Source organism: Xenia sp. Carnegie-2017, unplaced genomic scaffold, assembly GCF_021976095.1.
Source record: "Xenia sp. Carnegie-2017 unplaced genomic scaffold, XeniaSp_v1 HiC_scaffold_20, whole genome shotgun sequence".
Classification (NCBI taxonomy): Eukaryota; Metazoa; Cnidaria; class Anthozoa; order Malacalcyonacea; family Xeniidae; genus Xenia; species Xenia sp. Carnegie-2017.
Genome location: NW_025813483.1, coordinates 5,039,913 through 5,057,274, shown reverse-complemented (window position 1 = coordinate 5,057,274; position 17,362 = coordinate 5,039,913). Strand labels below are relative to the sequence as shown.

The window sequence follows — 17,362 nt, the reverse complement described above, 5'->3', positions numbered from 1 at the left end:
GTCGTGCTATGTAAATATGTCTGCGTTCATTCACTACACGAAAAATAGATTTTTAAAGAAAAAAAATGGCAATCTTCTGTAATTCACATTATGCGACCAAACTCGCTACGTTATTGTCTGTGTATATTTTATGTATTTACCAGCCCGATAATTCTCGATAAAGACCGAGCAAGCGAGGTTTGTAAAAGGTATGTACATTATATGTCATGAGACATTTGTATATTTTCTGTTTGCTTTAGGACTTTAGAATTCCTTTTTTGTAATGTACCGCTAAATATATGTTCAAGCCAATCACAGCATGCTAATTCATCGGAACTAACGCTTACCACTGTATGACCGATACCATTGTATAACCGATTATGCAATCAAGTTAACAAGCAAATTAAAACGTTGAAATTGTCTTTTCTTAAACGTAAACTGTAACATCTTAAGACGAATCCAAACCCCCAAAAGTGGTGGGATTCTATTAAAGCCTTAACTGGACACACAAAAAAAATCACAAATCTCTACCTGCCTTATCAACAATGAAATTTACTCTGGAAAACCTTTAGGGGATAAAGCAAATGACATTTTCTCCACTGCAACACAGCATATTGCCCCCTTCCAACCTACTCCTGTGAATGCAGAACATGAGTTTAACTCATTATTTATCATTAGTGAAGAGAATGTTTACAAAAAACTTATATGCTTTAACTCCAGCAAATCTCCTGGCCTGGAAGACTTACCAAACTGGATATTTAAAGTATATGCTAACTGCCTCGTTGCCCCAATTGCTGCCATATTCGACGAGTCTAATCAAACAGCAAACGTACCTAGTAAATGGAAACAAACTGACATAGTTCTGATCCTTAAAACTTTAAAACTAAATGATTGAACAAAAGAACTCCGTCCAATCTCTTCAAATTAAACTTTATCTACAATTTGTGAACGTTTTGTAACTGAATGTGTTTTTGAGTCCATATGGGATGTCATTGATCTAAAACAATTTGGATCAAATCCTAATTCTCCTTAACAGTTTCGTTCACTAGCTGCTTTGTGTAACCGACTGAGCCTGTAACTCAGTGCGAGTTTTGTTGCTAGATTTTTCTAAAGCTTTCGATCTTATTGACCACAACATTTTACTGAAGAAGTTAGAAAACATGAAAGTCTCTGATAAAATAAAGAACTGGATAAGAAATCTCCTAACTGGAAGAAAACAACGCGCGAAACTAAACGATTGCCTATCTGAATGGCGAACCATCAACGATGGTATACCCCAAGAAACAATTTTCATCCGGTACTTTTCCTAATAAAGATAAACGATTTTTTAGAATATTGTCCGGATTGATGGAAATTTTTCGATGACTGTACTGCTGCTGAAAGCATCCGACAATTACAGCAGCAATTTACATAATGTATTGAATGAAATCAATGCCTGCACATCCCAAAACAAAATGAAACCCAACGTACCTAAATGCAAAGAACTAGCATTTCCATGGGACGGATGTAATAGAGGGAACAGATGGAGAAGAAGAAACAGGTGGAACAGGGAGAACTGATGGAGCAAGTGAAACAGATGGAGCATGTAGAAGAAGTGGAAATGATGGAATATGTGAAGTAGGGAGAACAGATGGAACAGGTGAAACAAGTGGAATAGGTAAACTGCAAGTACCAATGATTTTACCAAAATGTTGCAGCTGTACAAGAGAAATGAACACCTACTTTACGTCTTAGGAGGTTTCATATCTTAACAGAAATAATATTGCAACAATTTATATGTAATGATGATGCAACTTGCCGTCTTAAATCAAACACAAGTCTTTTCTAAATAAGCACTAAATTTTAACATTTTTTTATTAAATGCAATAGACTAAAAATACTCAGTAACAAAGAATGGATATACCGTAACATATTGCTATCAATAAACTCAATAAATCTCAGCCAAAATCACGCAGTGCGGGAACTTTATATCGCAGAGAATATTTTAACTTCCGAGAATGGCATTTTATGCATATATAAATATGAGTAGCCCCCTTCTTTAAGTGTTGGAACTAAAGTTCAGTACGTAGCACCATAGTTTTGACTGTCGACCAAGTTCGACAAAATTTTAGTTGTGCTAGGTATTATCTGTACATAATTTACAAAGTTGTGAATATACCGTTATTATGTATAAGTGTCAAGAATGTTAGGCCCAGTTCAAACCTCAAACTTTACATGAACCAAACGCATTTAAAACTAAAGATAATGAGAAAGTTTAAACAGCCTAGCTCTTACCGATTAAGTTATTGAGCATACAGAAATACTTACAAAGTGAATATTGTGTTGAGATATGGTCATGCATGTACACATTTTTGCAAGCATTTAATTGTGAGGAGACTAGTTTTTCCTGACTTGTTTTTCCAAATTTTTTGCTGTTATACATTCCATCTTTAGCAATTCCGCGTAAGCCCCTGCCAAGTTTTTTAACAACTTCAACTTGCCCGGGGCCAAGTACTTCAGTTTGAATTTAGACAATACATTTTTGAGGCCAGTCATGCTGTTTCTCTTTATAAAATTCAAAAACCACCTAGTTGATACTCTTAGCAAATTCCACATTTTCGTCAAGATGTTCTCCTTGTTCTTTAAGAAGTCGTTTAGATTCATTGATCATTAAAATCGTGAAATCTAGTACATAATACTTTGTTGTTTTACAAAAAAACACTTCAAAGAGCTTATTTAAGATGGCAAACATATAATATGTTCAGGACTAGACAAACTTTTCGATATTTTATGAAGTTTGTAAGTAAAAATAGCTTAGTTGTACTCTCTTTTGTCAAAAAATCTCAACAAATTCATGAAACAATTCAAGGCATAGAAATTATTTTCACATTTTACATGACTCACTCTAAGGACGTGTAAAAAACGACATTGTTTCGAAGATTGAAATACTGTGGAATATTGCTTGGAATTTAAATGGATAGACACTTAGAAGTCATTTCAGCATCTTTATAATCAAACCTTCGAACTAGTAATTACTGGTGACCACCATTGAGTTCTATAATAACTGGAGCTGGGAACGGCTTTCCTAAAATGGAGGCCGAAGGACCGGTTTCAGCTGAAATGTTCGCTTTGCAGAAAAAATTGTCTCGACCTCCCCCTGATGTCTATAGTAAATTATATAGAATCTTTCAAAAACAAACAAGATATGTTTTTTGGCATTTCTTTTACAAAGCCATTACTTCCAATGTTCAATTGTTGGATCTTGTAGTTTCCACAAAAAGGACCATCTCGCTTCTCACAGGTGAGATATATGCTTGTTATGTTTGTTCATCAACGATTGAAAAGCAACTATACATGCACTTGAAAATCCATAAAATACGCATTAAAGGTCGTATTGTTAAGACTGACGTGAACACCAAATATACTAATATTTTCTTGTTTTTGTCTATAAAGTTCAGCAACTTTTCTGTTATTTGCTAATGTACGAAATCGTGTATTTACAAATCTATATGCAAAATAGTGTCCCTGACGCAAAAAAGGCTCTGCACATTTTACTCTGTGGGTAAATATAAAAAAGAAACAGTCAGCCCAAACAGAACCCATAATTTGGAGCAGAGCTTGCTGTGTTCTATTTGCTGACAACATGCAGGGAAGATCAGATAGCAAAGATGACTGGAAGGTGTTATTGACCAGGCAGAGTCCTATCCAGAGTTATTTAATTTGATCATCGTCATATTCTATGGACGGAAACAATGGATTCACTAAGGATTTCTTGAATGTTTTGAAATTAAAGTTCAAGTACCAAAAGAAAGATGGCAAGAAGGTTGTGTGTTTCGATGCTTTATGAAATGTCATAAAATGGGATGATCATAAAATTTGTGTCTATGTAAATATTGGTATTGACATTGATGAAGATTGAATACAGATGTGAAACTTCAAAATGTATAATTCATTGGATTTTATATAACTTAAACGTTAAATCATGTCATATCTTTATCAAAATGTTGAAGTAGATTGTTCTTTGAATGTTACTCGTATCTAATGCACGAAATAATGAAGTATCAAAGATTCAGTGCTGAAACATTTAATATTACAGTGCTATGTATTTCTTGCTAATTTCAGTTTTTGCTTTGAAAAACAGGTTAAGCTTAGCTTTAAGAATACAGAATGGGGATTTGTCATTTGCATTATTTGCTGCTTTTGTATAAGGAAAAACTTTTTTGGCTTCTCTAGTTTCTCTTCAATTTTTTGCTTCTTTATTCTTTTCATGAGATAGATGGGATAGAGGTTGTTTATTAAACTACTTTATAATATCTAAAAAGCTTTTAAGCTTCTAGAATTAAAATATACAAAATATGTTTAATTCATTTGGTTTCATTGCCTTACCACAATATATGCGCTATACTATAATACATAAGCACTTCATCATTCTTGTATGAACACACCACCAGTTGTGACTACTAAGAGAAAATATCAACTAGCAACTGCTTTTGAAATTTATTATTGACTTGGAAACTGCATTAATCATTCAAATGGCGTACTGACTTTCCAAAGTCATGTAAGACAAAACGAAAAGAAAAAAAGCTAGAAGTATTGAAAACACATTTCTGTATTCATAACCTTCAATTAAAAATCCCATTGCAAGCACAAGTGCTTTCATAATTATTTACATTTTGCCTTTATAATATTTCAATACAAGAAAATCAAAATGTGTTAGAACTTTACATGTACTGGTATTTAATGCAGTTGCAGTTCAGAACACAACAAAAATGTAACTTAGTGATTTATGTACAGTATTGATTGCTTTCATTCATCAAACTTATGCAAACTCGAGTGTTTTTGAAATTTATTATGAAATTTAATTACATAAAATCATATACAATAAGTCAAGCTGTAACTATCCAAAGATTTTTAAGTTATTCTTCTAAAACAACAAGTACAAATTGTACAATTTTGGCAAAAAAGCCATCCCCCAATGCATGAAAAGAGGCAAAAAAAGTAATGATAACGAACAAGCTAACTTTTCTCTCTAGAACGGTAAAGATAAACTATTGTATAATTTTTTGCATAGATGACGTGCCTAGTTTACGTTTTGCTGGTTGGCAGATTTGGTCGAGTGCTTTAAGAAAAAACGAGCAACAGTGGTTAACCTCTTTTGGGATCAATGAAACTCCCGGAAAAATGTAAACAAGGCAAGTCATCGATAGGCTAAAGAGTTTCAGCGAGCGAACAAGTTTGTCACTTAACTAAGATGGCAATAAACAACGCATATCATTCTTATGTCACTGACGAATAGCTCCTTCATCGATAGTTATAAAAGGCATAAAACTGGAAACCACAGTTGATTCGCTGTTATGAATTTTAGGTTTTTACCTTGATTTTCATCAAAAAATTGCCAAATATTACACATACTTTTTCCTTGCTCCTTTCTTGAGGGGGCAGTGGAAAATTGTGTGATTTTTGGAAAAGCAGTCATTTTCGGTAAATCTCGGCGGATGAGGACGAAATCCGCCATATTTTTTACAACATCCGATATCTAAATCCGCGCTTGAGATAGCTGCTCCAATTATTAAAGAACTCAATTGTCATCACTAATTCTGACAATACAGGGACTGTCTAAACTAAAACCAATATCTTTAACTGATATAGCGGAATTGACTTTTATACCAAGCTATAGAAGATGAGTAAATTATTGGGTAAAAAGGTCATCAACAATGGATGCATATCTAATGAATAACTTTTTTTAAGTTTTTGAGATGGCTATACGGCGACGTCCAGCTTTTATTTCTTTGAAAAATAAGGAGAGGAACTGTTTCGAATCATCAGAAAATATTCCAAAGAGTTCAGTGGGGTTTAAGTGAGTGTAATGACCCATTGTCAAAACAAATATGAAATTAACAGGTGTTTATTCTCATTTCATATAAATTTATTAAACAAAAATAATTTCTCAACACAAAAACTGTTACTAACTGCATAGTATAGTTAACTATATTATATAGTATACAAAATTTACATGGCTATGGCTATACCAACATATTGGATATTAGCAACATGATTTATACTGTTTATGTTTATTTTTGAATATGACTGCCAGAAATCTTTAACAATCTGTCCAAATATGACAGCTCCGAAAATATGGGTGACATGGTCCCTACTATCAGTAATCAACTCTGTAGAGGACTTTGCATTAAGGATTGACTTCAAGTTGATTATGAACCAATTTCTAATTTAAACTCATCACTTATAAATCATTATTAATTTTCCAGCATCATTCTAGTATCCGACAAACGCAGCCAAATTAGCGCTCATCTGACATAATTGTTATCTTAATTCATGTTTTTGAATGTAAAATTGACACGAACAACTTACATTTTTAACTTCAAAACCTGTTTATATTAAATGTTAGTACTTTGTTTTCCACGCAATTTTGAATAAACGTTTATTTGAATATTGACTATTATGTACTTTGTGTATTATTTATGCTTATGTAAGATCATTCTGACACAATTTTCACGAGTCAATAGCTCGTTTATGCTGAGGTCTTATGAAATTTTTAACTAATCTATCACACAGCTAAGTATATCTCTTTGAAGTCATTTCAATAATAATGTGTTATATTTCATAACCAAAAGCCCTCCTTTGTGGTTAGAAATAGATCCATTCTACCAGTATATCACAATCGATGCTCACTACAGGGGAAAGTTTACTGGGGTAAATGTCCCAGTAGTTATATAGTTATATAGTTCAAAATGCCCTGAAAGAGTTAGAATTTTATATACCAGAGTTTGCTTACTCCTAATTATTTGCTTTTTCCTACGATTTTACTGGTAGTTGTGTGAAAAGTTCCCTTTTCGAATACCCTTTGCACTTTTACATAATGACTAAATTTACATAAACATCGACAATACAATACTTAATCAAACATACAAAGCTAACCAAACAAAGTTGGGCTAAAAAGTTCATACTCAATTCTCAAATGGTGATTTGTGAAAGAGCGCAATTTCGAACAAAATTTCCAGGAGCTTGCACTTGCTTGCTTTTTTTATAAATGCATCAAGCAACGTAAAATTCCAAAGACTATAAACACTATAATCTTTAAATATTTCAAAACTGTATCTTTGTTTGATCGATAATTTAGAGTTTATCACATACCAAAGTGCTGAAATTGGGTTAAACTTTCTTAAGAACATCTCCAAACATATTATGACACTCCGGGCTCAGACTATTCACTTTAAATTGTGTGTACATAATTGCTCTTTGATTAAACTTCATTTAAGTTAACATTAAGAACATTGCGCTCTGCTGTTGTTGGAATTTTCGATGAAATATGTAGAATCATTGAACCAACCATCTGTAACGACGTGGGGAGAATGGAATGTCAATATTGCGCAGTTTCATTTTCCAAAAGAGGTTTGTCAAATCAAGATCACTAAACTTGGGTCCGCAGGTTCGGCACCCAAATAAGAAAATAAAAGAAGAAAGTCCAAATTATAAGCTTGTTAAGGTTGGTTAATATGTACTTTTATTGCTTGTGTTTAATACTTTATACCATTGTATGTTTAACGCCAGTTGCAAATAATATATGAAATTCACATATTGTATAATACACAAATACAGAAGTACACAAATAATAAATGAAATTCAGAAAATTTTCTCATAAAGAGGTTTTTCCTAGCTATATTGTTTTATTGAAAAAAAATTCAAGATAAAGTTCATTTTATGAAGAAATAAATATTTATCATTTTTAACAAAATATGATGGCGGAAGTTAGTTTCAAACCCGATATCGCATCTTACCAAATCCATAACACTTACACTAAACTACAGATGCCTTTTAAAGTAGCAGTAATATCAAAATATTTTCATTATTTAAGTTTTTCATAACACTACTTTAAATTATACAGCCTAGCAAAGTCCGTTTACGCCGCAGTGAATATAGACACTTTGTTAAAAAATGTCGTAAATGAGAACTATTGTGAACTTTAGTCGTACTTCTGAAGCTCAGAAGCTGGCAAGCAAAAGCCAAAAATTGTTTGCTTAAAAAGATCAATCTAAAAGAAACAGCTTGAAATAAAGATAAGATACAAAATAACTTAGCTTAAATACGTAAAAATTATTGTGTTCAACTGCGTTTACGACTCTTTATAAGATTGTCAGATTCTGAACGTCAGATGGTAAATGTAATCAAAGATGTGCTCTTTGAGACACCCTTATAGCTAAAATTGAAAAAATGCTGACAGAGATTGAGCAAACGGAAATTAAATTTAGGCGACGCAATTTTCAATGTGGCTAATGACATCAAAGGAAGTATTCGGTGGGAATTTTGTTTAAGATTTTTTAGCGTTTTGCAAACTGTTTTTACTTGATTTATTGAAAAAAGACGTAAAAAAGACACAAAAAGCCGGCTCATGTCAAAGTATGGAAGACTTTATGACTTCCAAACAAAATATTGAAAGCTTCTGCATTTATTAATGTACAATGAAACAATTTGACTTTAGTCTGAATAGTTATTGATATCGTTTTCAACTTCATTGGCAATTTTTGACTATTTTCACATGATATTTAAAATGGGCATATGTGATGATAACACCATCAAAAAATCCCGCTTTTGTCAATGCTACGCAATTTGCATTGAATTTTTAACAGAAATTATGACGTTTTTGATTTGAACTACGATATCTGAATTAAATCCGACGTTTTAAACGCATTTTCTATTACTTCAATTTTACTTGGTGTTAATTTCAAGACGACTGATAGTTGATACATAATCAATTTTTCATACATGGAAAGTAACGAAAAAGAATCTCGGTGACGTTTAATTATATCATGAAAATTCAAAAATGTAAGAAATGAAATGTTGACCTTTTTGACAATAAACAATTTACGGTATGACATTCTTGATAAGAAGTTCTTTGTTGGTATAATGGGCTCATTTTAACTTCCGTTAAAATTTCTCCACTTATTTCAAATCAATTTTGAACACGTCTTTGTAAATGATATTCGTTAACTTGAAATGCTAAATTAATGCATGTTTCATGATCTTTGAACATAATAAGAAATTCAAACAAATAAGATCTTTTAGAAATTGATGAAGTTGGAACCAGCTAAAATTCACTGGTACAATATGAAAAATTATAAAAATAGATAACATATGGGAAAAGTGTTATAATTCTATTTACTCAATATTCAAAGAGACATCATTCAACAATCATACCTTCCTATCTTGGAGTACAAGTCGCCAAAATCGAGACGTTTCAGCAATTGCCACCGGAAATGACGTTTATTAAATCGAGGTAAAATAACATTTCAAATGGACACGGCAATAGAATTACGGAGTAAAATTGATGAGGTAAGAAAAAATTGGTAACCTCAAATTGTTTTTGAGGCGATTTCATCATCTAAGCTGAGGAAAAGATAAAATCTTTGGAAAATAAAAATAGGAAGCGAGGGAAAAAATACGAAGCTTGAAGAAAGGTGAAATCTTTGGAAAATGAAAAACGAGGAAATATGGTGAAAAAGAAAAAGAAGGAGTGGTGGGAAAATTGGAGGCGGGAAATGGATGATTTTAAACGGGAATTTGAAAACAAGAAAAAAGAGACGAATTAAGTAACAGTTTCGAAAAACAAGTCAGATTTAATGTCCTTTCGTACTTAATAAACTGCTTGTCTGTACCTATACATTTAATTTATAGTGTCGGAAATGTTTTTTTTATACAATCTGAAAGAATGCATTATGCAACATCGTTACCACTACTACTAAACGAAGATTAAGTAATTAATACGCTGAAAAACTTCTTATATGCATTACATGTAATAGTTGATAACACAGTAAAGCAAGTAAAGATTAAACTTGCCTATAAATAAAACGTTTTGCTGATGCAAAGATCTGTGGTTAGGACCTTTTCATATCCGTCTGAATTTTCACATCTTTATACTACACAAATTTGAAGCATGTTTTGCTTACAAAACTATGTTTAGAAGATTTTGTGTTTGGAATCATAGTTTTGCATAATCCCAGGGCCTTCCAGTTGACTTATCAAATCAAAAAGCGTTTGTATAGAGTAATCATTCTAGTTGATGTTACAGCTCAACGGTTCTGTATAACTGGATCAGCTGACACCAAAAGAATGGCAAAATTGATCTATTTCCCCCTGCATATAACTCACTCCCCTGAAGATAAGGTGATAAGGAAGTGTATGAGTGTTGGACATTTGGCAAGAAAATTTTCACGAGAGACAGCAAACAAAAAAAATTTGAAACTGAAGCCCCCCCGACATTTTGACTGTATTTTTTCTTTATTTGCTTAAGATTAATCGAAGCTTATTCAAATTTTCCTAAATTACATGCTTTTCGGATCACATGATTTACATAATAAGAAGTGATCCTCCCTGTCCCGACCTATTACAGTTGCATAACTGCTATGAGCTCTGGATGAGAAAGGCAACTGGTATCCAAAATATCAGATTGCAACGGGCACACTGAAAAGAGCTATTTAAAAGCGATAAAAACAGAGGTTTATTCTCTGGTTATTTCTTATTCGAAGTTTTTCGTAAATTGTGTGGAAGAAAATTAAAATCTCTATAAGGTAGTTTTCTGTATATCTATATTTGTACAAAAAAAAAACAGTTTGTGTTGTGCTATGTAATAAGTGCCACCCCCACATCTTATTACGCGCATGTGATTACCATAGTGGATATTTCCTATACATTGCTTCAGTGCATCGTTTATTCTAAAGACTGAATAAAAAGTCTCAACAGCTTTTATTATACAAACTCCATACCCAAGATCTATGTGCTTTCGTGTCCTCATTGTAGAAATATATTAGCACTAACGAATCTCTCTTTCTTTCAGAAAGGAAGCTTACGTTCAATGTTGATAAGGCTCTTGAAGAAACACGTCAGGATTTTGCCATTTTTTCGTATTTCAACCAAGAGCACTTCCTCTTTAATTTTTCTGCCACTCTTTTTCAATCAGGCTCCTCAATAACACTAGACACGCAAGAAATCGTTCTACAATCATTAAGTTTAATGGCTATAAATCCTATAATATCAGTTTTCCTTTTAATGTTTAGGAAGCACCAAGTTTTATTTGTTAAGCTTTATTCTTATGAGGAATGTAAAATTATTCTTAGTCATCGGTGATATCTCCTATGGAAATTTTTTTGGAAATTTGCTTCATTTCTTCGTGTTTGTTTGAGAAACTCAATTTTTCACCAGCTACTCGACGTTTAGTTTTACAACTAGTGTGAAAGCAAGTAAAAGTTGTAATGTTCTTATACTTGCAGCACTACATCGTCACTGAAAATTTTGTTATTGTTTTATAGCAACTCTTTCAAGAAATGCAGAGGCAGAATTTTATATCATTAACAGTTCACAACGGGAACTCGGCATGCCCGGCTGATGAATACATTGCCAAATATACCTGATAATTCAAGTTGTAAATATGCATTGTGATGTCACTTGTTTTGTAAATTGGGTTTTGTAGTAAACAAAAAGCTAGGTATCTTGAAAATGAAAAGAGACATGCATAGACTATTTTGTAAAGTCTAGTGTCATTTTAAAAATTTTATCTTATGAAAATATAATTGAAATAACAAAATTTTTGTTTCGCTTTCAGTAATAAAAGCTATGACCAGCCGACATTGCTTACTTCCGTTTACTTGTTTCATGCGTTGTAAATATATAGGTATATATATGGTTTTAAACATCATTCTGTCTGAGGATGATTTGAAATAAAGTCGAAAATTTACATTTCACTTCTCGTCTTGCTTTGATGCATATTTTGCAATCTCAAGATGTCTTGCTTTTTTGAAATTTGCTTTAAGTAATGCACAAACGAGTGTGTGCATACCTGCATGGTAAACAATTTAATGTTGTTGTTTGCATTATACATGCTTAACATTTTAACAGGAAGAAGTCCCTTTGAAACAACTCTACTCTAGCATTCCAATAAAAGATGTGTATAAATGGTATGTAATCTACAACTGATTTCAGAATTTTTTACAGGAGACTTAATCTGTCAAAGTCGTTTTTGCGGGTAGCCTTCGATGACTTTGTGAATTATCTAAAAATGTTCTTATGTTCAGTTTTATGAACGTTACATTTTTACGTTATTCATCATAAGGCCACAGCATGGAACGAAAACAGTCCTACCACTCTACTGAATATTTTTATGTAGTAATATTCTATTGCTCATGTAATTAACGTAATAAGGAAAGTAGTTTCCATTGTCTGACCAGTAGAAACGCTGAGATGGCTAATAACACCCAGTATTGAATTTAATGAAAAATGCACAATAGCACAGTAAAGCGAAACTATTCACTTCTGTTTGTTTTCTATTTTGTGGTCAAAGCTACCCCATGTACGAACTGCGTACTTATTTTTAAGTATCTGTCGATCTGGTGAGATTTTTGGATTCCTCTGAGGTACTTTTTACTGGAGCGATATGGCGTACTCACGTTCTGATATTAAACTTGTATCCCACTGTCATTTTGGCGGTAAGTCTTAGTGTAAATTCTATGTGTTCTAACTTTGTGTAACTATGTGTTTTAATTATGTACTAACGATTTCGTTCATAGATCTGATGTCTTGAGCTGTCTTAGTTACGTCATGCCCAAAACGCAGTACCGTGTGCTTTACATTACGAGAACATAAATGTTAAACTCATAGCTGAAGGAAAGTGCTCTGCTCCTCTTTTTGTGCTGGAAGCTGACACTTTTACTCTTCTGAACATTTTTAGGTTTTTACAAGTATGTCATCAAGGCCGAAAGATCTTTAATGTCAAACTTTCATCTTTACTAATAATTACAACATTTTTATCTAATTCAGCCACCTATCTTACACTGATAGCTCTTATTTTCTTATTTATCAATTCTTCGCAATTTTTTGCCATCTTTTTATCACACTTTTGTTATCTTTTATTAGATTTCCATGTTTGTACTTAATAACTCTAAAGTACTGCATATCTTTTGCATCTTTTTTTTTTACCTGGCGAATCTATATGAATCATTCTTTCCTTCTAGACAATCCTATCAATAATACAAGTCATCATATACCTTTTGTTTTGTTTTTGCCACTACTAATTTAACATTATGATATTGCTCATGTGCTCCATTTTACTATCTTTAGCTATTTCGTTATATTTCACATCTTTTTTCTATTCTTTTTCTTATGACACACTCCTGCACTTCTTCATTCCTCCACCTAATGTCCTGATGTACTTTACTTCCTCACAACTTACAAATATTTATTCACCCGTACTCCAGATCACATTTGCTTGAATAGCCAGTCCTCTGGAAGCACATCCTGATCACTTAGAGCCTGTTTCAACTTCTCCACATAAACTACACAGCATTCTTCCTTTTTCAGTCTCTAATACTTTGCTCTTTTTAACATCTTTGTCCAATTTATCATGCTCTCCGCTATAGCTATTATCCACACTACCATTTTAGGCTGTCTGGCTACATGTTCATCTGCCACAACATTCACCTGATGTTCTTATCCATTGTGGTAAAATCTATTTAATACAGCCATTTCTATACTTTTTGCAAATTCCACCACCATCTGTCCTTCTATGTTCCTATTATGAACGCTAAACCTGCTCATTATTTTCTCATAATGTCAGTTGCCTGAACTAACATGTCCCTTAAAGTAAAAAAATCACTATCCTCACATATCATGAAATACTCCTTACCACTTCATCTTTTACACTAAAATTTCTTCCTCTACTTTACATTCTACCATTAGAGATTATTGTGAACCACCTGTTCCACTAAACATTAAAACCTTTTGCGCATATTACTGAAATTCTCGTATCTACTACATTCTTCACAAACTCCTCTTTCAAGATTAATATTTTTCTTTTTTCCTTAAAATAAAACAGCTTAATAGTCGATAAAAACGTACCCTACTCCTCTCCAATAAAAATTATTTGATTAAGATGACTTGATGGTGAACAAAGGGGTGCTTTATTATAGCTTTGTCTACGCATAATTTTTTAAATTTAGAACATATAGAATATGTTGTATTGAGTGTGTTTAATATGACAATGAGCACACAAAAAAAGAGCCTATTTAAAAATATCTTTCAAATAAAATAATTCATTCGATTTAAAATTCATCCATGACTTCAACCTATAATGTTAAACTGATTAGCAAATTTAAGTGACTTAAAAAAAAATGAAAGTGATCAAATGACAATGAGATTGTTCAAATGTTTAGAAGTAGATGTAAAGGATAACTAGCGAAGCTTGTTGAAAAAATATTTAGCTGTCGTGTCCTTTGCAGGCGCATGCATAGCTTCATTATTATTCTTAATGTTTGTTAATATTTATTTTGTTTTCAATTGCTTATTTTTGTTTTATTTATTCTTTACCCGTGTCTTTTTACTTTCTGCATTTATCTCCGAAGCTACGAACCTGTTACGATAATTTTCTATGGGGTGACATTTTTGTCAATCCATTGCAAATCCTGCTTTCATCTTCCAGCTTTATTACTTTCCTTTTTAAGATATTTACGTTTGCCAGTTACATTATGTCCAATAACTGTCTAGCTTTTACTTTCGTTATCCAAACATTTCTATTTCTTACTTCATGCAGGGCTCAACTCTGTCTCTCCTCTTGTCTTCCTTTTTGAAGATGCGTTTCACTCCTTTTTGTAGACATACTGTAATCCAATTCCATTTTAGGCAGTCTACATGCGACTGATCTTACATAAAAGTCATAAAACTGATCTTACATATTTCATTTTGGCAAAGGTTTTTAAGCCGGATGTTTTTCCTTAAGGCGCAGCCCTCTGCATTTTTCAAGCGTCTGACCAGCACAGTTAAAAAATAATGAAATATGAACTTTAACTTTAATCAATTTCCTTGAGATCTTTCCTTCTACAAAATTGATTCAATTGTCTTACATATTGTTATATTTTGTATAAAAATATATGATTATTGAGTAAGATAACTTCAAAAAAATGCAGCTCTCTAGAACTGCTTCATTCTTTTTGACTGATTAACTATCCTATATAAATTTAAGATGTTTAAAAACTGTCAATGCAGGTGTGGTGTGGAATATATTTGAAAAGAATAGAATTAAAATGACAAGATGCTTTCCAATAATGCGCATCATTGCATATTTTTGCACATTCATGAAAACAGCCACAGCTCTCACAGTTTTCTTCACCAAATAACTTTTTTAAAGCCTTACTCAGTTTGAAGCATATATAATACTTATACCCTGGCTCGCAGAGTTCCCCGTGACAAACCCGGGCAATACCATAACCAAAAGGAATTCGTCTTTCATCTTCAGAACGAAAATATACTAGCACGCCAGACACACTACTTTTAAGGAAAGTTTTTTCGCTTTTCACCGTAACAGCATCCTCATACACGACCTTCTTTTCAGGCTCATTACAGGAAAAACAAACATTAACAATTTTCCCTTTATTCTTTCTTTCAAAATTCGTAACTTATGATCTCGATGAGCTCGCTTATTCAGCTCACTCTATACATCATTCCAAGAAGGTTTGTGTATTTTATTTCGTTCGCAATTCACTTCAACATTACCAACTGGAAGCGGGAAGTGGAACAGAAAAAATGATAAAAGCGGCGAATTAAGTAATAGTTTTGAAATACAAATCAGATGTACTGTCTGTTTACACTTAATAAACTTAATGATCACAATTCTGTATTCACAACCTTCAATTATATATCTCATTGCAAGCACAAGTGTTTTCATGATTATTTACTTTTTGCATATATAGTATTTCAATACAAAGAAATCAAAATGTGTAATAACTTTACATGTAATGGTATTTGATGCAGTTGCAGTTCAGAACACAAAAAAAGTGTAACTTAGTGATTTATATACAGTATTGATTGTTTTTATTCATCAAACTTATGCAAATTCAATTGTTCTTCAAATTTATTATGAAATTTAATTACAGAAAATCACATACAATAAGTCAAGCTGTAACTATCCAAAGATTTACAAGTTGTTCTTCTACAGCAACAAGTACAAATTGTACAATTTTGACAAAAAAAGCCATCACCCAGTGCATGAAAAGAAGCAAAAAAAGTAATGATAACGAACAAGCTAACGTTTCTTTCCAGAACGGTAAAGATAAACTATGGTATACTTTTTGTATAGATGACTTGCCTAGAATACGTTTTGCTGGTTGGTAGATTTGGTCGAGTGTTTTGAGATTAAACGAGCAATGGTGGTTAACCTCTTTTGTGATCAACAAACCTGCCAGCAAAATGTAAACAAGGCAAGTCGTCGATAGACTAAAAAGTTTCAGTGAGCGAACAAGTTTCTCACTTGACTAAGTTGGTAATAAACAACGCACATCTTCATTCTTATGTGACTGACGAATAGCTCCTTCATCAATAGTTATAAAAGGCATCCCTTCTACGAGCCGAAAACTAGCAACCACAGTTAACTCGCTGTTATAATTTTTAGTTTTTTACCTTGATTTTCATCAAAAAATTGCTTGCCAAATTCCAAAGGGGGAAGTGGAAAATGCAAAATTTTTGGAAAAGCAGTCATTTTCGATAATTCTCAGCGGAAGAGGGCGAAATCCGCCAAGTTTTTTACAACATCCGATACCTAAAGCAGCGCTTGAGATAGTTTCTCTAGTTATCATAGAACTCAATGGTCGCCACTAAGTCTGGCAATACAGGAACTGTCTAAATAATACCAATATCTTTAACTGATGGAATGGTATTGACTTTTATACCAAGTTATAGAAGATGAGAAAAGTATTGGGTTAAGTGATCGACAACAAAGGATGCATATCTAATGAATATTAGGATGCATATTAAAATGCCCTAAAAGAGCTAGAACTTTGTATACCAGAGTTTGTTTACTCCTAATTATTTGCTTTTTCTTACGATTTTACTGGCAGTTGTATAAAAGCTTCCCTTTTCGAAAACCCTTTGCACTTTTACATAATGACTAACTTTACATAAACATCGACAATACAATACTTAATTAAACATACAACACAAAGTAGCTAACCTAACAAAGTTGGGCCAAAAGGTTCATACTTAATTCTCAATAGTGATTCGTGAAAGAGCGCAATTTTTGACCAAAATTTCCAGGAGCTTGCACTTGCTTACGTTTTTAGTAAATGCATCAAGCAACATAAAATTCCAAAGACTATAAACACTATAGTCTTTAAATATTTCAAAACTGCATCGTTGTCTGATTGATAATTTAGAGTTTAACACATAACAAAGTGCTGAAGTTTGGTTAACCTTTTCTAAAGGACATCTCCAAACATATTATGACACTCCGTGCTCAAACTATTACTTTAATATGCTGTAGTGTAGCCAGCCCGACTTTTTACTCCCTCTATGCAAATATTTTTGTGTTTTTGTGAACAATAGATTTCTAATGAAATGAAAATGATAATGT

General features: G+C 32.6%; 1 long non-coding RNA gene across 1 annotated transcript; it reads left to right on the top strand.

The window, feature by feature from the left end:
* The first annotated feature begins 11,862 nt into the window (after window positions 1-11,862).
* Window positions 11,863-12,778, top strand: LOC124441912. The gene is made up of 2 exons (XR_006947033.1): window positions 11,863-11,924; window positions 12,534-12,778. It is a non-coding gene; the product is annotated as an uncharacterized LOC124441912 (long non-coding RNA).
* The last annotated feature ends 4,584 nt before the right edge of the window (window positions 12,779-17,362 follow it).